The following is a 26175-nucleotide window of genomic DNA, read 5'->3' on the forward strand; positions in this document are numbered from 1 at the left end:
ACCTGGCGCAGGTATAATGTAGTGCAGGGGTTTACAAAGTGACGCATCTACCTAGATGCGTCACTTCGTAAATATGGTGCAACATGGCGCATTTTTTACGCCACTGGTGCGTCACAAAAAGTGACACAGGGGCTCATAAATAAGCCCCTATGTCCCTAAGCTGTGGTAATCACACTAACTAGGTATGCGTCCTCACGTAAGAGGGCTTGCGCCGATGCTCCTTTAGTTTGATGTGCCATTTGTTTGTTTGTCGCGTGAGCATCGTTGGATAAAAAGAAAGGGAACAAAAACTGCCCGTTGTGTTTTCCGTGAAAGGTAATCAGCAGGCCGGCTGCTCTTGTGTATTGGATTATGCCACCAGTCATGAACATTCGATACGGTAGACTGTACTTATGATATAATTAAACCATTTATCTAATGGCGAATGCACCCTCGGCCTCAATGCCCAATTCCCGGCACGCGGCAGATCGTCTTGCAAACCGCGGCGCGGTCACCGGCTTCGCCTCGTCTGGACCCTCCAGGCCTCCGTACACCGGAGCTTCCTGCCCGGATTTGTCGCTCGCACATTGGATGGGGAGAGGGTGTGCTCTGAGTTAGGTCTAAAAACATGGAACGGAGAACGCGACATCCTGTTGCAAACTAAACCTTACACAAATAAATGTGCGAAATCAGGTGACGAAAAAAAAATCTCTCTCCACTGCCTTTTCCGGACATTGATGGAAAGGACGGCCCAGCTGGTTGGAGGCTGATTAGAGTGGTTGTGAGCTGAGGTAAATGGGTATGAAACCTGCCATTTTTCCGAATCATACACTTTTGCAGCATTTATCCTCCAATTACATTTCAAAGAAAGGGAGCAACGTGTCAGTGGGATGGAAAAGGGGCCTTTTCATACCAATTTATATTGAGTAAACAAGGTGATCTTGGGATATCGGAAAGGCTAATAAACTGTCCTTGACAAAACACCGAGCCCGGTTTAAGCCGCGAAATAAGTATGTTTACACTTATGGCTTCCCAATCTCTTCAATTGCAATTTTTAAGAATTATATGTTTTTCCCCAAGTTTGTACTTAGTGTGAAACATAAACCTAAAATAACGCTGACCTTTTTTTGGCAGAGTTAAGCGCGAACAAATGCCCCTGTACGCTTTACAAATTAAAATATACGGCCAAAAATTATCAAAAGACAATTAAATGGTTATGTATACAATTAATGCAAAACTCATAAAAAGATAATTATTTTAGCAACACTACATTCCATTGATTAAAGTGGGCAGGGCTGGACAGGGGAACCAAAAGCAGCCCTGGCAATGCTTCATCCAGCCCTGCTCCCTTAGTCTCTTCGCCCAATCTTTCAGTTTCTAGCCATCCATTGACTTTCTCTCCTCATTTCCTGTCTCATTTCTCCCTGTCTGATCGCTGTCTCTCTGCCTTCCACTACCTCCGTCTATATCCCTCTTGAAGCCTCTGGTAAGAGATAGTGAAAGTGAGGCCCAGTGGGCTTCAAGCGATCCAGCCCTCTGGGGAAATGCCCAGTGGGATAAAAGGCCTGTCCGGCCCTGAAAGCGGGTTACTCCGTACACAGTTTACAGGAGTCAATTTCAAGATAGTATCTATTAACCACTCCTGCTTAAATACATTTAATAAAATCTCAGCATTTAATAAAAAAAATGCGCTATGTACCAGAGCGCCCTGTCTGCTTCCCCAATGTGCTAGGAATGTGGTTTGTTCCTAATCATAACTAGGCTTCACATTATTTTTAAGTTTTTGTTATTTGTTTTGTTTTAAGTAGTAATTAAATTGTACAAAAGTGATATTTCTCAGTATTGTCTGTCACATGGATGTAGCACTCTTTGTGAACGATAAATAACAAAGGGATCCCTTTTTCTAGTTTTGGTAGTAGCTAAGACTAAGTATATAGTCCCCCTACTCAACCTGGTTCTATGGTAATCGTGTCAGAGAAATCAATGTTGGGAGTGTTACCCCATAGAATAACAAATTTACAAATCTACCATGATTTGGACAATTTATGAATAATTCTATGGCAACCAATTATATTACAAATTTCGGCAAAAAATGAGGTGGAGAAAGGTTTTGCAATTTATACAATTTATTGTAAAAAAAGAGTTTTTTTAGTCTGCTTGTATTGTCACAATGTTGTTAAAATCAAGTTATCATACAATTTATTCAAACATCACATTACATATTATTTCAACACACAACATTGATTTATCGATTATTGACCCATTCCCTTTTTCTTCAAAGGGTGCCTCCCAATACAACTTTTGTATTTACGAGCACTCTTTGTGAAGTCATGGAGAACTTTATACCATATCCTGTTAGTGCATGATGTTAGCCTGGTAGGTTCAGGGAAGTAGTATTGGTGCCATGGGCCCTAAAACTATCTCGGCGAGAAATGAGCCACCTCACACTCAGACTAAGGAGTGAATAATAGCCATTATTTGATGCAGAGGGCCCATCATGCACCTGGGCAGTGGCGCAACGAAAGTTTAAGGGGGCCCTGCTCTGGATTTTAACCGGAGCGCTTAGATCTGAGTACTGTGCTGAGGGGGCCCCCTGTAGCTGGGGCCCCCCGCACCATGGGAGATGCCGGGGCCTGTGTTACGCACCTGCACCTGGGTCCTGATGTCACTGCCCCCACTGCACTGTTGGTAGCTACCCTCTGGGGTACTTGGATCAAGTTGCTTTTACGTATGCATTTCACCACTGGAGCTGTGTCACTCTTTCAAAGGTGGGCAGAGACGAGTGCCAGTCACCGGTGCCAGTTTTGTTTAGCTAGTGGTAGAGCGATTCATAGTGTAGATTAAGTGCAGCAGCCCTCGGGTCCAGGAGTATGTGGGACCCATTGTACCCAAATATGGCGGCCTTTTACTATCCATCCATGGTGCTGGGGCCATCTTCCTGTTTTGCATTAGGGCCTATGGCACCCTTGGTACACCCCTGTGGTTTAATATAAATTCCATCCCTTAAGGTTTATAGAAAAAAAGACTGTTCGCTCAATCATTCTACTCTGGTTGCAATTCTTGCATGCGTTCCAAAAGTAATATGTGTGTTATATAGCTTAAAAAAAGTTAGGTCTTTTTTCCAAACGTTTTAAAGTATTTTGTTAGAGATCAAGTGTCGCCGGATTTTAATTTGTTTTTTGCACAGGAGACGTGTTGTCAGATCTCCACTTTGCCGGTTCTTTGACTGCCCGCGGCCTAGACATTACCTGTCTTAAGGCATCACGTCTCTAGTCACTCACGCGTCTCTTGAAACATTTATATTTCCCTGCAGTAATGTAGGGCAATTTGAAGTTTTGGGGTTTTAAGAAAGTGGGCCCTCGAGCAGTGCTTGTTAGCATCGTGTGAGTAAGTGACTGATATCTGACTGAAGAACACACAGCGGTCTGTTCAGGTCAGAGCAGTTTGTACTCAATAGAGAGCGGCACAGCGTGGGCACCGTCTGCACCAAGCAGGGTCTGCCCACCTGTGCATCACCCTCGCTGCCTTTTCCAATACTTTAACAGCTAATAAGTGCTGCCTGCACTATGCTTACCTGAAAGTTCAGCACATTACCACTGTGAAAAAGGGTTCCTTAAAGAGAAGCATGGTCAATGAAAATCAACATGAGCTGTTTGTTCTATCAGTAGCAAGAGGGCTTTCCGATACCAGCACATTTTGTTCTGCAGCATTTGTATGTTTCATTCTTTTTTAAGGTAGTAATACTTCAATGTGTATTTAAAAAAAAAATCAATACAATAAAATCAGATAAAAACCGCATAGCTGCAGTACAGAATACAAATATACGCTCCATCCAATTTAAAGAAAATTCATTACAATAAATATTTTTTTCAATTAATTTTTAAACACATTGTATTTTTGCTGTTTTTTTAGCCTTGATTAATTGAGTATTTATTTGCGGTGCTTATGATGTGGCGCAGATTTCCCCACAAATGTCTTTCATTCTATATTGTGGGAGCAAAAATAAGAGGGAAAGGCAATTGGACTTAAAAGTGGAAGATAAAAATTGCCATTCAGTACTCCTCGCTTAACTTCTCAATCATATGTGTACCTCATTCGAAAAGCACGTAGGGCCCGATTCCGATCTCGCTAGGAAAGCCCTCCGTGCGACTCGGATCTGGAGGGCTTTCTGAGCGAAACGTGCTCCCGGGGTCTGAACAAGCGAGTACGAAGCAGCCATATGCTTACAGACTCGTTTAGCTCGGGCTTCCATTGAACTCTATGGGAGCCTGTGTACAGACATGTACACAGGCTCCCATAGCAAAAAGGGGTGGGTGGGGAAAACCGTACACCCTGTGGCGGGCACCCTACTGTGCATGCCTGGATCGGGGGGACCCATGGGCACACCCCCATGACAGATTTGGAGTGCCCCAGGTGCAGGGGGGCCTACAACGGGCCCCGAAGTACGCTTCCGACAGCCGTTTCGCCTCGCTAAGACCTAGGCGAAGCAGCTGTCCAAATCGTGCATCGTACTCGTTCAGTCGGCATTTGGCTCTGCACGATTCGGCTACAAATGAGTCATACGAACAGGTTCAGGTCCCAGAAACGATTCGCTTGGCGTGTACGCGATCTTCGCATCGTACTTGGTCGTTCAGACCTGTGTACAATTTGATCGGAAACAAGGGCTACGAATCGGATCTGGTAAAGCCTAATCTGATTAGGAGCCTCTCCGAACTACATCGGAATCGGGCCCTTAGTGTTTTTTAATTGTGGAGGGACAAGTGAATGCCCTCCTGAGGGAATAAACCCTTCCTGGTCCCACTGCGGGTATGTGAGATGTGTTGGACCTTTTTTTTAAGGTCAGTCATCTGCTTTTTTCAGGAGAGATGGTGCAGTTATTGACTATATGACTAAGAAACAGGATCATCAGCAGGATAATGTGTTAAACCCTGCACATATGCCTAAAAAGCAGTGAACTTCAGTGCCAGAGCTAGTAGATCTATACTTTACTCTGCAAATCATTTCTTGTTCGGAGCATTCATTTATTATAAATTTTTTTCTATTAATGTTTGTGTCTTTTAACTATGTCTTTGGGTTACAGTAATTCAAAGCCTTTCCTTAGTACTAGTAAAAATGATATTTTCATGTGATGTGCATTATAACCAAAAGTTTGTATAGCCTAAATACACCTGCTTGCTAAGAAACACTATATTGAACTTGTATGCAATGGGTAATTTTCTTTTACATTTGACATTATAGCAAGCATGTAACTGTTACTTTTAGGAAGCAGCAACCCTTTTTTCTTTTTATTTTTGTTGCAAACACTTCCAAGAATAAAAAATAACCACTGCGCCTGCTTGCCAATACTGGCCCTTTGGCTTTGCAAATGTTTTCTTCCTAATAGGGAAAGTGGTCGCAGGAGTTCATCACAGAAACTCTGTGTGGTTCAACTACTGGCTGTAGTGAATTCGGAGCCAGGAATGGCAGGCATTGACCAGAAGTTTGAAGGTTTTCTAGTACCTGCATGGGGCTTGTGAGGTGCCTCATATTCATTTTTGTGCAAGTTGTTGGGTGATGGCAGTGTGTGTGTGTGTGTAGAAAGAAATACCAGTAGCAGATCATTAGGTCTCACATTGTATAGCGTAGACTTCCTAATGTTGTTGGACAGCGATACTAGTCTTGCCTAGTAGTAAGCAGCTCAGTTTTGAATATTGTATACACTTTATGCATTACCAGTGAAGGTTGGGCTGTGTGATGGAACTAGAACCATGGGAGACCCATCTTTCTTGCCTCAATAATGAAAGTCTGGTCACGCAGCTTCTGAAGGATGGGGAAGTGCTATTCTATCTTTACTGTCATGTAAGCTTGATGATCACCCATCCATGTAGGGAGTATCCCACTAGAGACGCAAGAGTAGATAAGCCTTCAATGGTGAGCTTATGTAGACAGAACACAGGCAGTTTTCAAAGGATTGCTTTCAGCTTCTAGATATTTCCCCTCCATCCCTCTTTCTTGAACCTTGAAGGAGCTGGAAAGCAAATGTTATCAGTGTGAAGAAATATGTCTGTCACAGCAATTATGTTTTTGTCTAGACTTTAGCATTGCATTGTTCTTTTTTTAACAAGAAGCAAGCAGATCTATTATAACAATATCCAGAGATAAATACGCTGTAGGCAAAAATGGAGCAAATGTACTTAATGAGCAGAACAAACAATGATCCACATCTAAGCACGAAGAATGTCCCTGGGAAGTAGACTCAAGCTAAAATCAACCGTACAGTACTACGTACTGCAGGATTTGAGACAAGCGCCACAGTAATCCTCTGGTATTCTCATCTGTTTCTAGATCTCAGTAGGTGAGTTTTAATGTATTCAACTATTATTGAAACTGTACTAATCCAGCTGGTTTAGAGAAAGACGAAGAATATTTGAAATCTGTGCATACAAGCTTTTTACTTTCACTTATTACATATCCATCTGTAGGCCCCTACCCAGATTCTTGACCGTGTTCTAAGCACGGGTCTTGGGTTCACTTCACTGATCCACCGTGTGTTTTGTCATGCATCAGAGTATGAGAGTTGCGTATATGAGTTGCCTTCACATAAAAGTTGAGAGCAGCTTATCAGACTTGTTTTCTGTTTTTCAGGAAGTTTATCTAATTTAAAAGCTTCCTACAGTCTAAACTTATTGGTGTTGGCTTGCTAATCACCATAGGAAGTAAACACTGGACTTGATTAGATTTAACATAGAGAACCGTGCATGATATTGGACAAAGATGTGAAGTTTTTTCTTTAGAAATCTACACAAAATCTGGCGTGGGAAGCCAGACCTTCTTTGTTTAAAGATTCAAGTGCCAGGTCAAATTTCCTTGGACTTTATGGTTTTCAAAATGTTCAATCTGATTTGGCTCTCAACAGATTGCAAAGTAGAGCGCCAACAAGATTTCTTTTTTATGGTATAACATTCCAGGCTGTTTAGCATTCCTATTTCTGGAGACATCTTAGTAATGTTGAAGGATCTGTGGACAAATAAGCATTCTTTCCAATGTGTGCTGGAACTGCTGAGTCACTCAGGCATTTTGGAAAGAGCTTATGCCTTTGTTAAGCCTACCTGTAACTTGTCTTAGTGTTTACTCCCACATTCCTAATCTACCTGCTGAAAGACAATGACCATATCATGAATTTTCCCTAAATTTCACACGTTTTGATTGCAGCAAAGCCAACAATTGCTGTCCTGTTGAAGATTGATGCCCCCGTCCCTGAGAAAATAGTGGAATAAAACAAGAAGCCTTTTTACGATGAAGAAAAATATATATGCCATCAGAGATCACCAAGATAGGTTTAATGGAATTGAGAGCCCTCTTTCTCCTTAGGTTGTAGTGACTTGTTTCTATTACCACAGTAGTACTAAACTCTCTGTGTTATCATTTGGATTCCTCACTATCAGATGCTTGACTCTTTTGAGGGTTTTCTGTCACCTGTAGACTACTCAAGTCTATGAAATATTTGTACTAAATGTGGGATTTTTTTCCAGGTGATTCCCAGATATGAGCCAGATCCGAGTAATACCCTATCCCCCAATTGAGTCTGACTTTGTACCATATCTCCAGGGCTACCCTCAGAACCTTCTGGCCAACTCGCTTACTTTGGGGCCCGAAACTTATACAAAAAAGCCTCGCCACCTCCACCTCCTTCCATTCTAGCCATTTCTCCCAACAACCTCCCCCAGGCTGACTCTTCTGATTTCACTAGTAACATCTGAATAGCTTTAAACTGAAATGCTACCACATACCAACTGATATCAGGAAGAGCCAGCCCCCCTTTATTAAGTCTGCGTCTCAATTTCTTCCAGGCCAGCCTGACCCCCTTGTCCCCCCATTTAGAACTCCAATCTTACTCTGTACTTTACTTATATTCTTATGTGGATAGGCCAGAGGTATAGTAGTAAAAAGATAGGAGAGCTTCGGGAGAATGACCATCTTTACTAAGTTGACTTTCCCATAGATGGATAAGGAAAGGTTCCTCCATCTGCTAAAGAGGCAATCAATTTCTTTGATGGTTCTGTTAAGCTTGATCATGGGATTTTTTCCAGGCTTTAACAATATAAATACCTAAGTATCTTAACTCTGTGCTAGTTACTCCCCCCCCATTGATCTAGGTTCCAGCACGTCACCTCTGTCCTTGATGTATTCACTAAGTAACCTGGCAGAGACCCAAATCCTTCCAAAAAGCGCCTCCACACGGGGAATAACCACCTCAGGGTTGTTTTGCATAATATTAGGTCGTCCGCATACAGAGCTAACTTACGCAGGGCTCTAAAAATCATAAAAAATGCACTAGACCTGCAGGTCTAGTAACCTAAAAAATCTCCTCGACCTAAATAAAATGCACTTGACCTCTGACTCTGAAAGCTGAGCAAATGTGACAAATTAACAAGATTTAAAAGCATGTTTATTGCTCAATTACTTTGGGAGCAATAAAGATGCCTTTAAATCTTGCTACGTTGTCACATTTCCCCTGCTTTCAGAGGCAGAGGTCAAGGGTCAGTTTGTCTTCCTACTCGCCAGAAAGGGCGAGTAGGACCTAAAAATGGCTTGTCCTGAATTAATCTGACTCGCAAATGCGAGCAGTCGAGTGAATTTTTCGAGCCCTGTTACAGCTGTAAAGTTGGGACTTGAAGGGGGAGATATATAGATATTAAATAAAAGAGGCGAGATCGGGCATCCCTGCCAGGTCCCCCTCTGGATGTTGAAACTTGAGGTAAATAGACCGTTCAGGAGAATCCGAGCAGAGGCTCCCGATAACAATTCCTCAGGGTTTGGATAAAAATAGGGCCAAATCCCATTACCTCCAGTACTTCCCACAGGTACACCCAACAGACTCTGTCAAATGCCTTGGCCGCGTCCAAGGCAACTATGGCCAATGGATCAGATTTCTCAATGGCCAGGTCGATGTTACCTATTAACCGATTTTGTTTGGTCACCCAATAAGAAAAGAGATATCAGTGTGGTATAACCATCTATTAGAAATTGAAGACCTGGATATCCCTCCTCCAACTACGGCATGGAAGCAAACCCCCCTTGAATCCTCAATACATGCCCTTTTTGAGCCCTCACTGAAGGTACTATATAAATATATCAAACCTGCCAGCCTAAAAAATAATCATTTTTTGTCATCAATAGGCTTTACTACACCCCAGCAAAGATAGCCACGTTTGCTCCAACTCCAACACCCAAATGCCCAAGATGCATGATGCCTATAGCCAATGACCTTCACATTTTCTTTGAGTGCTCTGAATTAAAAATCTTCTGGAAGGAGATTGGTGACACTCTTCAAGATATTTTTAAGACTAACATTGATGTTAATTTGTCACTAGTTTTCTTCGGGGATGATGGTCTATTTTGTCAGACAGCATACAGTCTCACAGAGGGTTATTACTTTATTTGGTACTACTAGCATGGAGAGGTCTGTAAGAAGTGGAAAGAACCCCTACCAGCGAAAAGAGAGGACTGGCTTAAAGCCACTTTTGCTATGGCCTGCCTGGATTACGAAGGAGCAGAGGACAAGCTGATAAACATCTGGCACCCCCTCATGAGTTGGGGTCGTAATTTAAGATTAATATAGCTGGTCCTATGATTACACCAAGTTCCCTCACAAACGCGAGTGCGGTAAGCCGGGAGGCCCCCAGATCGTAACATTGGCTTCATAAGACCCGCAGATGCTTATTGGTGAGATGAGGACAAAAAAAAACTAAATGTGGGATTCATTTTGACCATCTGCCGCTCTAAAATGTAGACATGTTGTAATATCATAAACCACAAACCCTCAGCGATTGTGAGGGGAAGAGCTAGAGGGATCAGTGTTTCGGGATTCACGTCTCCCACCACATAACCAACAATAAAGAAGCGAAAGCTTGATCAATCAGTCCTGACCCCAGAGGGGAATCATTTATCCATATATTTGGTACAGTTTGTGTGTATATTCAAGGTGGGTCGAATATGTCGCAAACCTGTTAGTGAAGCCCTAACACCCCATGGTGTTATTCTTCATCCTTGGACTGCCTCATTCACCAAGAATGATTATGATGGCAAATGGACTTAAGTATAAATCAATGTGGAAAGGATCACTGGTCCTGCATAACCAAGGTCTGCAGGTGGATCGGTAGGTGTCTCCCAAATAAAAGACCCTCATACACGTGTTTTTTCAGAGTCGTGTAGCGGTATATGATGTGTCCCCGCTTCTTGTAACACGTGTCCGTGCGTAATCCTTGGGTCAGTTTTTGTTTGCACCCTCCGCCAGGAGGTTGTACCATTGGTTAAAACAGTAGTGATGGTGAATAGGTGAAATAGTGCTATGAAGGTGTTCTAAAATACCCGGACAGCCAGAGGTTCAACTTTAATATTTCTGGATTCGGGTAGAAGATTAAGGCGTGTCGCTATGGAATTATTTAGGAATTCTAGCGCACTAAACTTGTGAGGTTAAAAGTGGTCGACATGTTTCAGCCTTATCTGCCTGTTGGTCAGTCGGCTTTCCTCAGGACCATAAAGTGATTAAGTGAAAAAAAGAAAAAGGTAAATTTGTAACCTGATTCGTTTTGTGGTAGTAGGTCACATTGTACCTGTAATAAGAGAAAAGGGAGATAGTGCAACCACATTTGTAGCGAATAAGTGGGAAAAGACACTTCAGCAATGTACAATGACATAGAGACACAGTTGAGAATTATGAAGCATATTATAAAAAAAAAACATATAATTAAAAGCGAGTTGTGCAATACTAGACTCAGAGTCACATTCATATTAAGCGTCAACTTACTCATTCTCAAAATTCTATGCGGAATATTGTGATGTATAAATCCCAAAGTCGTATTTAGGCGTCATGAAATCATTTCTTTATAGTGCCCTGATATTAAAAGCGCTATTTACTTTAGGGCGCAATTTCATTGTTACATTACCATGACGTCAAAGGCGCTAATCAATTTTACTGTGTCATCACGATTATCTTAGACATTGGTATAACGATGTAATACCTGTTCGAATATAGACTCTTACCATTATTTCAAAGTACATGCATTCATTATTAGACGGTACCAAACACTCGTTCTACATGTATTCTGAAAATCGAACATGTGCATACTGCCGCTATAGTATCTTTAAATGCGCACTCTGGAAAGCCTATTCAGAAAGAGATTCTATTCGAAAAGTAGGCACTTCTAACAAAAGTCTAAAACTAAGCAAAACTCAGTACAGAGCAGGGTCTTCACATGCGCTTATGCGTAACTGGACCTTATGGAATGTACCTCTACATTATGTAAGACTTGTCTCCTCAGGAACCACGGCAGTTAGGGGGAGGCTTCACTGTTGTGGAGTGAGGAAAAAAGGAGTTTAGTAAAGGGGTTTTAATACTTGCGGTTTACTCCATAACGAAAAGGGCAATGCTCCTCGATACCTCTAGCCTTCAAACACCCGTCTAGCAGCTTGTGCTGTCTCTGCCCTTGGTGACCCGGAATCAATCGCCAGTGTGTAACCTGTCTTCTTTTATTGCATAGTGATGGAAACTGAAGAGTTACTCGAGTGTTTGTACTTATTAGTTGTACTAAATTGTTATACCTAATTTTCAGATAAGAATTGTAATCATTTCTAGCTTAGAAATAGATGACAGATGGAGTTTATGAAAATGTACTCTTTTGGCGCTCGTTCTGAATTTTCTCATAGTTAAAGAACGTTAGAAAATTCGTAATTCAGACAAAATATCAATTATTTGTTAAGACATAACCACGGAACGGCATCATTCAGGCCCTCACTGTCTGTCTTAAGTCTGTGCACCCAACGTTGCTCTTTTTCAAATAAAATTTTAGCTGCATTCCTGTCCACAGTTTCGAGGGTTTCCAGGATAACCCACTGTAGGTCATTCACAGAGTGCCCAGATTCTTTGTAGTGAGTTCACATTTTTGTGGTTGTTTTTTTACAGTTCACATTGCTGCGGTGTTCGCAAAGTCTTTGTTTTGCTTTACGACAGGTCATGCTAATATATCTCATTTGACACGGGCAAGTTATCATGTAAATGACATGGCTTGTGTTGCAGTTCGTATGTCTTTTTAATTTCCAATTGAAGTTGGGAAGCAGCTGTAATTCCTTTGTGGGTTTTGTAGTGTCACAAACTGTGCAGTTTCCACATGGGTAATGGCCTGTTACTGGACTGTTATTCCACAGTCCAGGTGTGTCTTTCTTTTTCTTAGGTGGGGGTCTCGTGTGCACCAGCAAGTCCTTGAGGTTGCGGCTTCTCTTGTTGGCAAACATCGGTTTAGGCCAATTCAGATTGTGAGATGTTACTATTCTCCAGTTTCTGTTGATTATTTTCTTCACTTGGTTGGTGACTGGGCTAAAAGTAGTTACGCATGTGATCCTATCTTCCTTCAATTTAGCACACGTCTCTAGGAGTGCTTCTCTTGGTTGGTTGCGGGCACGTTTCTTGCATGTGTTGATCACCTTCTTTGGATATTGACGAACAAGTAGTTTGTCACATAAGTCATTCGCTTGACTTTTGTAGTCAGTAATGGAGCTGCAATTTCTCCTCAAGCGAAGGAATTGGCTGTACGGGAGATTTTCCCGTAAGGGTCTTGGATGAAAGCTTTGAAAAGATAGCAGGCTATTCTTGGCCGTCGGTTTAAAGAAAGTACGGGTGTGCAAAGTATTGTCTTTAGAAAAGATGGTAATGTCTAAAAAATCTAAAGTACTTTCATTAGCAGTGTATGTAAATTTCAAGCATTCATCTTGGGTATTGAGCCAGTGATGAAAGTCCGTCAAGGTTTCCTTATCATCCTTCCAAATTAAAAAGATATCATCTATATATCTCTTCCAAAAGAGAATATGATGAAGAAAGGGATTGTTCTCATTTTGCACGAAGGTGCGTTCAAAGGTGCTAACGTACAACCCCGCCACACTTGGGGCAAATGTACTGCCCATTGATACTCCATGGCGTTGAAGGAAGAGGGTGTCTTTGTACTTGAAGAAATTTTCCATTAGAGCTAATCTACAGCACTCCAAAACAAAATGTCTGGGGGTTTTGTTTGGCCAGTCAATGTTAAAGAGAATTGTTTCAAGAGTGTCTAGTGTTTTTTGTTGTGGCAAACTAGTGTAGAGGCTCTCTACATCTAAGCCCACTAAGAGCATTGTTCCTTCCGAGTACTCAAAGTTTTGCAACATGTTTAGGAGGTCTCTTGTGTCCTTCAGATAGGTGGGTGTCTTTTGGACCAGTGGTCTTAAATATTGGTCTGCAAATTCTGACAGTGGTTCCAAAATTGAATTGATTCCGGACACAATTGGTCTCCCTGGTGGTGGCATTTTGCCTTTATGCGTTTTTGGTAAGGAGTAGAAGTATGGTGTTACTGGTGTTTTTACTTCCAGATATTCTGCCTCCTTTTTGGACACCCAATTATTGGCTTCCGCTTCTTCCACCATCATGGATATTGTTCTTTGTAGACGGGCAGTTGGGTCTATTGTTAGAACCTCATAAAATTTTGTGTCTGCAAGGAGGTCCATACATTGTTTGTCATATCCAGCTGTTGTTAATAAGACTACTCCTCCCCCTTTGTCCGCCGGTTTGATTACGATTTCTCTATCGTTCTTGAGTTCAGTGAGAGCCAGTTGGACTTAAGTGACATATATTAAAGAAAACACTTTGGCTCTCTCTGTAGGATAAGAGGGGGTTAGGGATCCTAAGAGTGTAATTTAAAAATCTAAAAATGTATTCTATTGCCTAAGAACCAAGGAGATGATTCAAAATGTTCCAGAGCGCTTTGTTTAATATTGAATGCCCATTCACCATTATAATCATTCTTTGCTAATAAGAATGCCCGAGAATCAAGCTTGACACCTGGGCGGGTGTGTGAGAACTTAACTAATATTTTTGTTATATGTTCGCTACACCATCAGCATACACACAGGAGTCCCAGAAGCTGTAAAACTCTGATTGATCTGGCTTTCGCTTTGTTTGTTGACGTGTAGTAATAACCATGAAAAACGTTTAACCAAACTTTTGGATACAAAAGCTTTATAATGAAATCTCCCTTGAAACTGGAAGTGCTAATCATTAAATTAAGGTTTTTGTGCTTTAGAAACCTGATGTGAGCCATGTGCGGACATGGTCTAACAAGAGGTAATAAGGCATTTTTCTTCGTTATGATGTGGCATACACAAGTAATTCGTCTGCGTGTAATTTACTGGTAAATGTCATAACACTGATTCTTCTTTCCTTATCCCAGCGCCTAGGGCTGTTCTGCCACCTGGGTCCTATTGCTAGGTAGGATAATGAAGTTCTGGCTGCACCATCATCCTTTGCTTCCCTCTCATTTGGCAGGGATTTAAAAGCAGAACGGCCAAAAGTTATACATTTAGTTATTAGTATTAAACTATATAAGGGTGCCTTATGGGACGAAGGCTCAGCACCCCAAATAGAATGGAAATATAAATGGGGATTTGAGCTTGCTGGCAAGTTTCCTCCCAAAAATAAAATTAATTGCTTGCAGCCCTTTAAGGATTCCTTCGAAGTCTGAGCAGGTGCATTTATAAGTAGCAGTACATAAACTTAATTTATGTTTCTTGATTGCGCAGTGCCTGATTGTTCTTGATCTTGAAAGTTGTTTAATTAAAGCAAAGCAAACATTTTATTATTTTAAACCCTTATTGATTGCATAATACAGTGATTATCTCAGCTGCTTATATAGATGCACATATAGATGAACCCTTCCCCCGAACATTTATCTTTGCAAGATATATTTAATTTAACTTGGGATTTAAAAAAAATATGTTTATGCAGCATGGCACTCAGATTGGAGATTCATGGAGTTGCTCTGTTCTTCTCTGCTGCATGTTTAGTATGGTTGCTGCAGTACAACGTCTTTAGCGACCCCCCTCCCTCCCTCCCCCCGCCCCTGTGAGCCTGACATAGTACGAAAAGGCTGTCTATTACTCAGAAAGAGGATGCCTCAGCAATACCATGCATTATGATTCACTGCTATATGCCCATGCTTTCAGAAGACAAGACTTTCCTGGACATGCGCAGTAGATCAGATTATTAACGCGCTTTCCTAATTATGTGTCTACCAAATACGTATCCATCTTCCATAAGCTGCTCCACAGTGGCTGCCACTCAGTACCTATTGTAAATGGTCAAAATGGAAGCAGCACATTAAACCCCACCCCTTTCAGACAGAGCTGCAATGGCACACCTTCCAGGTAATGATGCTCTACCTTAGTTGGTTTTTATCTATGGCTTTTATGTTCTCACAGTATTCTCGTCTGGCACAGTGAGTTTTTGAGGGACTCTGTATTTGTCAGTTATGGCCTGAATGAATGTATTGTCGGATATTTACTTTCTAGTAGACCTGTCGGCCTTAGAGTGGTCTTCCTCCAAGCTTTTTACCTGTCCTCGTCCATTTTGCTTAACTTATTGTTGTTTGCCATAGGACTCTGTGCACTTAATGCTGTTAATCAGTGCAAAAGTGTTTGTTTGCTCTCCTCTAAATCATGGTTAAATTGGCTTATTCCCAAATGACATATTTTATTTACTTGCAAGTCCCTTATAGAATAGAATACCATATACCCAGGGCCTGTAAATTAAATACTGCAGTGGGCCTGAAGCACTTATTCTGCCAGCTACTCAAGTAGCACCTTAAAACATGCCTCAGGCCTTCCCCTGAAGTCTGAATGCAGTTGTAAACTGCCATGTTGACTTGGCATTAAAACTCCCTTATCAAGCCTTAAACTCCCCTTTTTTTACCTATAAGTTTCTTCTTAGGCAGGCCCTAAATAGCCCATAAGACAGGGGGCTGTGTAATTAAAAGGTTGGACAAGTACTTTTACGTTTTAGCTGTCCTGGTAGTGAAAACCTCCTAAATTTGTTTTTCACTAGACCTACCCCTCCCATAGAATAACATTGGGGATTCCTTATTACATTTAATAAGCTGTATTTTCCAATTGGCAGCAACTATGTTATGTTTGGTGGTGTTGGAATTGTAATGAAAAACCATATTTAATGGTAAAGGTAGGTTTTTGATCCCAAATTTGAAAAAGCCACTTATAGAAATTTAAATAAAGAAAGGTGGGAGACCCAATATACCCTTGCGGGCTTGGGCAGATACTGAAAGTTTGAGGAGACAGTTGGCAGATTTCAGACTTCAATCTTATTTATATCAATTAGTCTGTTCCAACACAATTGGTTTCTGATCTCAATTAAATTGTTTGTCTATCAATTGGACAAAAAAAATCATTTAAATAAAATGATCTAAAGAATAGAAAAGCAACACAGGAAATCTTTTTTATCAAGAAAATATTTATTTTATATGTATTTATCAAAAATTCATAGGGTACATTTCAACCGTTAAAACTGATTATAATGCTTTCAAATGAAAAAGGAATTTCCAAATTGTTCCTATAGTTCATCTGAACAAAAAGTCCAATCCAGTGAATCAAAACAGCAAATGTATCTTATTTTTCTTAAAGTAAAGGTCACTTGTATAATTAATAGTAGATGGAGAAATGGACTCAGTAGTCGATGTTTCGGTCTTTTGTTGTGTTAGTCCGTAAGACCTTCCTCAGGACAAAAAATATGAGCATGTAGCAGGGACCCCTTTTTCGAATTAATCCTGACGTGACTTCAGAATCAGTGTAATCTGAATGGACTCTGTGGCAGTCCCGGTTTTCTGATCAATTTGTGTCTCTTAGACTGGTCTGTATGCAGAGTTTCTTTTCTAGCACCAGTCGTTTCTTTTATTCCTTCTAATTAATTTTGTCTCATGTTTCGTTAACCAATTTGCAAAAATTAATTGCCCGCATGGAGAGTAAAGACCTTCCGGATCGAAACGCACAAATCTTCCGAAGTCACGCGAGATCAATCTCGCGTGACTTCGGAAATATTTTCATGATAAAAAAGATTTCCCGTGTTGCTTTTCTATTCTTTAGATCATTTTATTTAAATGATTTTTTTGTCCAATTGATAGACAAACAATGTAATTGAGATCAGATACCATTTGTGTTGGAACAGACTAATTGATATAAATAAGATTTAAGTCTGAAATCTGCCAACTGTCTTTTCAAACAAAATCCCTTGCTGGCATTTTCTCAACTTTCACCTATAGAAAGTTGGCATTTTTCTGTCCTTAGCCCTTTCGTGCCTGTAACCTTGCTTTGGTTACATGGCTGGATATAACTGTAAATTAGACTTTGTGAATTCCTCCCAGACAGTTGCACAATGGGGAGGTTGTTGTGCCTTAAAGGGCCATCTGCTGGCAGGATGAGTGGGAGGAGCTGAGTCCTCTGCCTCACTCAAAGTACCTAGCACCTACCTATTGTCACTGCAGCCAGCTTGGAGCCAGGGCAGTAGAGTCAGGAACGTCCTTGCCACTTCAAAGACACTGTCTAGAAGCTTCTCCTTCTATTGAGAAGGAGGACACCAGTGTGTAAAAAGGGGGCCTCAGACATCAACTCATAAGTACATTTCTGGACCTGTGGATACTCTGCCCACAAGAAGGACTACTGTGCTCCACGAAGGACTGCCACTCTGTTGGACTGCTGACCTGCCGCTGCCTTGCTAAATTGCTAACTTTCTGCATGTAAGCCATGTTGCCTGGGGAAAGAGGACTGGACTTGCAACTTCAACCCAGAACCAGAGGGCTCGTTTGTTGGCCTCTGCCTCTGAGCCTCAGGAACACAGACAGCTCTCTTCACCTTGGACCCACACCTGAACCCAGCCCGAGTGAGTCCTGACCCACCAAGTGGTGCCCCACAAGTACTGGAGCCTTGGAAGTAGTGCTGAGGTTACCCAGATAGGCAAAACTCTAAATTAGGGACTTGGATTTTTTTTTTAATAGATACTACTCTGAGAACCAGGAGGAGACTGGGACCAACTTGCTTGCCAATCCACCCAAGGTGCATTGCCTGTTGGCTTGACTTTACGGCTTCACCCGCTACGTTCTTCTCTGTAGCAGCTAATCCATTTCAGCGATCCTTCGCCAAGGGGTTATCTGGCCTCGTGAAATTGTCTTCAGCTACAGCCTTCTGCCTCGTTCCATTGGAGATGTTTGACTTCCATTTCAGAGACTAAGTCCGAACATAGCTGTGGGTCGAAGCCTCAGTGAAAATTTCTATCTGACTACAACGCTCTCTCCTCGGACATCTCTTGCAGCCTTGCCACTCTGAACTTTACCTTCACAGAATATTGTTCTCAGAAAGTTTTCTATGTCCGAAGGTAAGTGCTGACTGGGCCCAATCCACTTCATGTATCTGATCTGTGCTCCATCGCGGTCGGTCATATTTTTCATCTTTGACCCGGTCCCACGCCACTAGTTGTCTGCGCTTTGATCTTTTAAGTGCTAGTTTTTACTACAAGCTTTAAACTTTCATAACTCTGGTTCTACTGGTGGGATTTTTGTTGTTTCAGTGTCAAATAATTTATTAAAAAGTATTCTATTTTTCTAAATTGGTGTAGATTTTTCATGTGTCATGTTATCACTTTTTTAATGTTTGTGTACTGCTTAAATACTTTACACATTGCCTATTATTTAACCTGACTGCTTCTTATGCCAAGCTATCCAGGGTTAAGAACAGGTTAAATTAGTTACATTTTTTTTGTTCACACTGCAAGGGATTGTGGTTCTTGCTTGACCAAGGCTGACACCCCAGTCAACCAGCAGCCCGATTTCTTACACTTTATAAATGGTTTTCTTTGTATTTTACAAACTTGTCAGTAACTTTCTCCTGTTTGGAAAGCTGTAGTTTTATACAGCCGTAGCTTTATACATGTCAAGGAAATCCTTTCTGAATCAGGTGAAGGTCCCCATCCATGATGGTCTGCACGGAATTATCCAGAAAATGTAACTACAGTCACAACTGCCAACAGCTCTTGATAGGCAGGTTTGAGGAGGCAGCAGTCAACCCCTGCCATGAGTAGTAAGCGCATATTGGTTGTACCTCTGGTCATAGAGCTTATGCTTGACTGATGAATGTAAAAAAGATGAATTCCTGCTACTGGTCTTGCAGATTGTTAAGTACATTGATGGAACTGTTGGAGCCGAAGCCCAATAATAGTCGGAACCTCAATAATTTATGCACCCCGCTTTTTACCTTAATCAGTTCTACTCGGGTATTTCTCGTTGATCTAGCAGAAAGACACTACCCTCACCATCTATCAAGCATTAATTTAGCAGATTAAAAATCAGAATAGAAATTGGGATCATTTAATAACTGAGTTCTAGATCAAAAATAGAGCTAGCATATTTATTACAGAATTGTTCATAAAAATGATATAGAGGAAATGCATAATTTGACATGAAGTCTCCTATACATAATCACAAATCATAGTACAATCCCTATTTAGGCAAATAAATCTCTCTAGATTGTAATTGTTAAATTCATACAGAGTACTGAAAACATCAAAATAATTGGACGTTCTCTCATGAGTAAATAAGAAATTGGGCCTGGCCTTTCAAAACCAAGGATTTTTATACACAGTTTATGCATAACAATTAATACAACTGCAGATTCATCATGGTATGATCATGGTTTGGTCGCACTGACAAATCAAAAAGAAACATACAATTATTTAAATTTCTTAACAAATACCCATTTCTTAAAGAGAAGTCTTCTACTTCCTTCCTCACTAACTGCACTCCTGAGATGTACAACATAATAGGAAACATGTCTCAAACACTAGCTCAAAGAATCAGTTATTTTGCACTCCTGCATCGGATCTTCCAATGGAAGTCCTTCAAAATGATACATCAGGTACACAGTGGAAAGTTTAATTCACAATACACGTTGTCTAATACAGTTCACGTCTTGCTTTATAGCACTTTGTGCTTTGTGGAAACTGTGGGGAGAGATGACTTAAAGCGGTTCACTGATTGGGGGGGATGACAGGAGCAAGACGAGCTGAACATCAGAACCTGCATCCATTTTAAATAAATGGTGTCTTACATAAAAATGAGGCATAACCTTACTAAATCGTTAATCATACTTCTAAACAAAATGATCAAGTTGTTTCAAGTGCAACATCATTCGTTCACTGCTTTCAACTGTATGTATTATTAAAATGATCAATTGTCACGAATAATTTGTCACTCAGAAAACAGCTCGACAGACCAATACACAGAAGGCTTGAAAAAGTTATGCAAGTGCAGTTCACAGAGTCATACATGACATCTCTATACGTTGACCAGAAGTTCCCAGGAGAGTGTCAGGAAATAGTGTTCCTGGATGCCACAAATTGGAATAAAAGGAGTGACATCTGAAAAGGATGGAGTCACAAGGGTCAGAGTCAGAGGAGCAGAGTCTGACAGTCAACTTAAACATTTATTTCTTAAAATATCTTCTCCCAAATAAATTGGCAATGAGGACAAATGTGGTGGTACATCTAGCCTTGATTACTTAATTACTCACAACCAGTGTACATGTTAACATTTCTTATGAGATTAAGGCAGCTGCTGCAGAGCTCTTTGTCTAACACACAGGCCACAGATTTTTATTTTTATGTAGGTAACACAATAGGTTACTGCTTGTGTTGCATAGACCCTTGTTATCTGAAGGCCATCTGTTACAATTTTTTGTGAGTTATGAACTGGCACCAAGGAGATGCATTCCAAATGAAAGCCATATGTTTACAACCCTTCTGTTTTCTCTAAGCCAAATCAAAAAGCATTCATTATCACTAAATCAGCAAAACGGTTTGCAAATATCTTTGGCAGTAGAGCAATGTGACTGGCGATTACACCATTGAATGCTCGGCTCCTTCTACCTCTTTTATAATCATGTACTCCAAGCATCAAAACGTGAGGTTTACAGAGAAAGTGCTTGCGACTATAATTTATAGAGGCAAAGATATGAATAATCAAGGACGCATTAGGCTGCTGTTTGACCTCACAAAAGAACTCCGAGATTAGTTATAAATGCCGTTTCTTCACCTAGTGCATCAGATGCTAGAATAAACAACAAATCTGAATCCTTATTATGAAGTTACCTTAAGTAGATTTTCCTTTTATTGTCAGGCACCAAAAAGGTTTTCTTAGATCTATTTTATGCTGTTTAATCAATGTGGTTTAGCAAGTGGCTTTATCGCCCATTGATTCTATTAATTGTAATTGATTTATTATAAATACAAAAAACTATATACCCCTGCTGGTTATTTTTTTCAAAATTTCCTTTTTCTAAGGTTGCTAAAAATGATTAATTTAAGTAGTAATAGACACATTGGTTTGTCGGGCCCTCACTGAGTGCTACTAACGTGAATACCAGATTCTAAATATCAATATGCACTGATATGATGTAGCAACAGTGGGAAACAAAATCTGTTTTCCATTGTTTCTAAGACATAAAGGAATTCCAAGCTGCTTTGACAGTCTTGTTTACATACTGACATTACAGTGCTGGCACTCTGCTCCACTTTGGTCCAAAGAGAAGCACGAGTTTGGTAGGGTGGAGGAGAAAAGGAGCAGCGGGCTTTGGGGTGGTTAAAAGGAAACCATTAAAACAAGCATTTGCAATGCAATAGGTCTCGCATTAGGAAGGTTTGAGCTATTGGTATTGTTCTGACCGAGTGTTCCCTTGTTACCTGCATCACGCTACAGGAGTAGCTCTTCATTTGCCCAAAGCATCGTACCACCAGAGGGAGGAGGAAGCCTTCGCGAGGCCGCAGAGGAGGTGAGAGGCGCGGCCCCGGGACTGCGAGGAACAGCGTCAAGTCCATCAGCTGTTTCCTCTTCCTGCGTGAGCCGCGCCCCCTCCCAGTGCCCGCCCCCATCAAGGAGCTTAAAACCTCTCGCGGCCCCGCTGCGCGGGTGCCGCTCGTATTGAGGTTCTGACCGAGTGTTCCCTTGTTACCTGCATCACGCTACAGGAGTAGCTCTTCATTTGCCCAAAGCATCGTACCACCAGAGGGAGGAGGAAGCCTTCGCGAGGCCGCAGAGGAGGTGAGAGGCGCGGCCCCGGGACTGCGAGGAACAGCGTCAAGTCCATCAGCTGTTTCCTCTTCCCGCGTGAGCCGCGCCCCCTCCCAGTGCCCGCCCCCATCAAGGAGCTTAAAACCTCTCGCGGCCCCCGCTGCGCGGGAGCCGCTCGTATTGAGGTTCTGACCGAGTGTTCCCTTGTTACCTGCATCACGCTACAGGAGTAGCTCTTCATTTGCCCAAAGCATCGTACCACCAGAGGGAGGAGGAAGCCTTCGCGAGGCCGCAGAGGAGGTGAGAGGCGCGGACCCGGGACTGCGAGGAACAGCGTCAAGTCCATCAGCTGTTTCCTCTTCCCGCGTGAGCCGCGCCCCCTCCCAGTGCCACGCCCCCTTTCACTCCTTACTGATTTATACGAGGCCAACAACGCGCATCGCGGGACGCGCGCGGGCCGCAGCCCGGGGCGAAGCCCGGGCCAAGGGCGGGCCCGTTGTTGCCCGTTAGTGCCCGATAGAGACCGGTCCGGGCCACCCCTCTTACATCACTGAACTCGCAATTAGGTATTCACCATGCCACCAAAAACAAGGAGCTCCACTAAGCCAAAATCCAAACATGCACATGAAGTAGCCCAAGTAACAGGCCCTATCGACCTATTCATCTCACGGGTCAACGAGACAATAAACCAGAGTATAGCTCTGATGGAAAGAGAGTATCACTAGATCTCATGAGTGCTAATGCGAAGCGCTCCTCTCTAGGCGCTATTGCAAACGCCACCACCCCGATCCATCTTAATACACAAAACTGTTCACTTCCAACGTCTCTGTCAGCACCAGATACAAACTCAGTCCCGTCGGTAGTAAACCTTTCCGTTACACAGTCCGAGTCAGATCTCTCTATTATGTTTGATGATTTGGAAACAACCCCTGATTTAGCTATCTGTCATACCCAGGGGGATGCCCAACCATACGATAACCAGCATCAACAAGGGGTAAGGGAAGGAGCAATTCCAAAAACTCACCCAGCAATCACTGAAGAAGTACCAACTAATGCCCCGCGTTCAGAACAGGCGCCAACCCATTCTAATCCTACAGCGTCCCATAGCATACCATTTCCCCCAGTAACTAATCAACCTCACAAGGCAATTTCCAATGACCATTTAGAAAACCAATGCAAAACCTGTAGAGTTACCTCACAAGTCCTCACTACAATAAAAGATCTGTTATTTCAACACTTAAAGCCCATTCAACTCAGCATCAGGAATCTCGAAGCTCAGTTAAATATCATCTCGGCTACCATTCTAGACTCAAACACCCGTATAGAAACAAAGGGTCAGCATAATATGTCACAGCCACCTAAAAAACAGCTTCAAGCACACATACAGAAAACAGCCAATCACACAAATCTTCCGTCACTAGCACAGAAAAACTACAAACAAAACACCTCATTACCTAAATCTGTAATAAAAACGCTTCAACCTCAGAAAGAGAAATCCCCTGCTATAATCACCCAGCAAACAGTAAACACAGATTCAGTCATGATAGACACCCCAGGTCCAGCGACAAACACAGACAGTAATAGAGCCTGCCCAGGAAAAAGGCCCGAAACTTTTCCATCTAAACCACTGCCCTCTCAAACGACCCCTAAAAACACATCCAAAAAACCCACAGCAGTTAGACGCCCTGCCCACTTGCCTCCGGAAGCCACTCCTTACACAATAGTCCTCACAGGTGTACCAGAGCTAACTGATGACACACCCGAAACTGCATGGTCTCCCAAAAACAAAGCCATGCAGTGGTTAAGCATCAATAGACCGCTCGAATCCCACCTATCCGGAGGGATCACAACAGCCCGTAGGGTAGCCTGGATAGGCAAAACGACAAAGACAATCTGCGGAGACTGCATCATTGTAACATGCAGAGATCCCTCAACAGTGGATTACATCTGTGCCTGGCCTCAGCTTGATAAAAAAGGGGGGATTGACGCCCGTCATCTCTCCTTCTTTTATCCGCCAGTAAAACATCAACGTAACCCTCTACCCTGGTCATGGCACCAGCTCCCCAAAGAACCATGGAACCAGGAGCCATGGTACCAAGTGCCATGGAAACAGACGGAATACTCATATGACTATGTAGGTAGGGGTGGACCGAGAGAAAGGCCCAGAGAACGCCAGAGGCCCTACTGGCAAGAAAGATACAGAAAAGGGGGTGGTAAGAAAGACCCTTTCAAACCTATGAAGGATGGCAGGGCCTCTCAACTCAAAACCGTTTTGATTGTCTCGAAATGGTTGATTGACCATTCAAGGACACATCGAGACATCCTAAAACCGATATTACATTGCAATCACTGAACGTTAACCAGTATCTAATATTCCCAGAGTCACCACAAGTAAGTCACGAAATCACATTGCAGGAACAATACAATATTTCTCTCACCAAAACTGGAAAACCTCCATATATCTGTCAGGGATTACCTAACGTTCCAAACAAGGCTCCAACTACTATCCCCTCAACGGAAGCTGACACCAGTTCGGGATCGTGTTTTCAGCAACCCGTAGCCTTTAATAAGAACCCGACAAAACCACCACACACCGTTACGGAACCCTCAACCCTGACTTTGACTATCGCTTATTGGAATGTCGCAGGCCTAATCACAAAAATAACCTCTTCCTCATGGCTTGACACAGCAAAAAGTCATCAAATTCTGTGCCTACAAGAGACCTGGTGTACAACTCCACTTCATTTAGCGGGCTATAAAACATTTTTCACTCAAGCAGTACCTAGTAGTATGGGCAGACCAAAAGGCGGGCTTACGACCTTCATTTCAAATACCCTTCCACTTACTGTGAAACTGTTAAAGGAAACACCGTTCTTTCAAATCATACAAATCAAACAGTTAACAATAACGAAAGAAGATCTACATATATACATAAATTACTATAATAACTCGGGCAACGTGGAATGCTGCTCACACCTAGATGAAATAATCGCATACTTACTCTCATTTAAAAAAAAAAAACAATAAATCCACAATCTATCTCATCTGGGGTGGCGATTTCAATCTCACGCTGTGCCCAAAGCACAAAAAATGGGACCTGTGGGCTACAGAATGAACTTGGAAACCCCATCCCTCACTTTGTGCACACGTTAGGGGGCAATAAATTAAACGAAATCCTCTTTACCCTAGACCTTGACTTTGTCAACGAACTAGTCAATCCGGAGCAGGCCTTTTTACCCACCTTTCACGGGCGAGGCTGCCAGTCAACCATCGACCACATTTTAGCCTCAAACTCTTATAAAGGGCAACTAAGTGATTATAAAATTGGGTCCAACCCAATCAGCGACCACTATCCACTCAGTGTGGAAATCAACATGAAGCAAGCTGGGATACCCTCTCCAAAAGCTAGTTCCCTAGACCAACAATCGCTTGCCATGAAGAAGCTGAACGGGTATGCAATTAAATGGACAAAGATCGATCCGGAGGAGATGACACAGAGGGTTCTCGAAAAAACACACCTCTGGCTAACCAATTGTCTGTCCCCCGAGGCACCCCCAGAATTAATAGTCACCTCTTTCCAAAACATCCAGGAAGTAATAAGGGACGAGCTTTTCATTAATTCAAAAAACAAGCGAAACTCCCTATCACGAGATGGTTCGATACCGCATGCCGGAAGGCCCTTACGTCTCTCAAAGAAATCCTACGACAGCAACCGAGAGACCCTCAAAAAATTTCCCAGTTAAGGAAAACTTACAAAACTGCCCGGAAAAATCGTAAAAAGCAGATAAAGCAAGATCTATGGCTGCGACTACATGATAGCGCATTAAGGAAAGAAGGCATTGTTTTCTGGCAGACCATAAGATCACCTTTCCTGGCCAACATCAGCGACCCTGACCATCTTGATGTGGCAATAACTGAGGATGATTGGGTCTCCCACTTTTCAAAAATCTTCGGAATATCATCGGATGTCACTCCAACAATCCAAATACAGGAACCTGAACGGGCAATGAGTAACATCTATCCAATCAACCTACGCTTTACTCTAAATGAGGTTAGAAAGGCAATCAAGGCCTCAAAAACAGGCAAGGCCCCCGGCCCTGACGGGGTCCCTATGGACTTGTTCCTACACGACGTCGACTATTGGTCGAAAATAATTACATGTGTCATGGCTGCAGTCGTCTCAACCGGTCTCTTCCCTTCATGGTCAACATCGACACTATTGCCCATCTTCAAAAAAGGGGACCGTAACGACCCAGCGTGCTACAGGCCGATCTCCCTTCTGGACTCCTTG

General features: G+C 42.2%; 1 protein-coding gene across 1 annotated transcript in view; it reads left to right on the plus strand.

Annotated features, from left to right (window-relative positions):
- Positions 1–584: 584 nt before the first annotated feature.
- LOC144763712 (uncharacterized) overlaps positions 585–26175 on the plus strand; it is a 3323440-nt gene continuing 3297849 nt past the window's right edge. Inside the window, exon 1 of the mRNA XM_078649576.1 lies at positions 585–770. The gene's annotated coding sequence lies outside the window, so the exon portion shown is untranslated. The remainder of the gene's footprint in view (positions 771–26175) is intronic.

This window comes from Lissotriton helveticus, chromosome 6 (assembly GCF_964261635.1).
Source record: "Lissotriton helveticus chromosome 6, aLisHel1.1, whole genome shotgun sequence".
In the NCBI taxonomy this organism is placed as follows: Eukaryota; Metazoa; Chordata; class Amphibia; order Caudata; family Salamandridae; genus Lissotriton; species Lissotriton helveticus.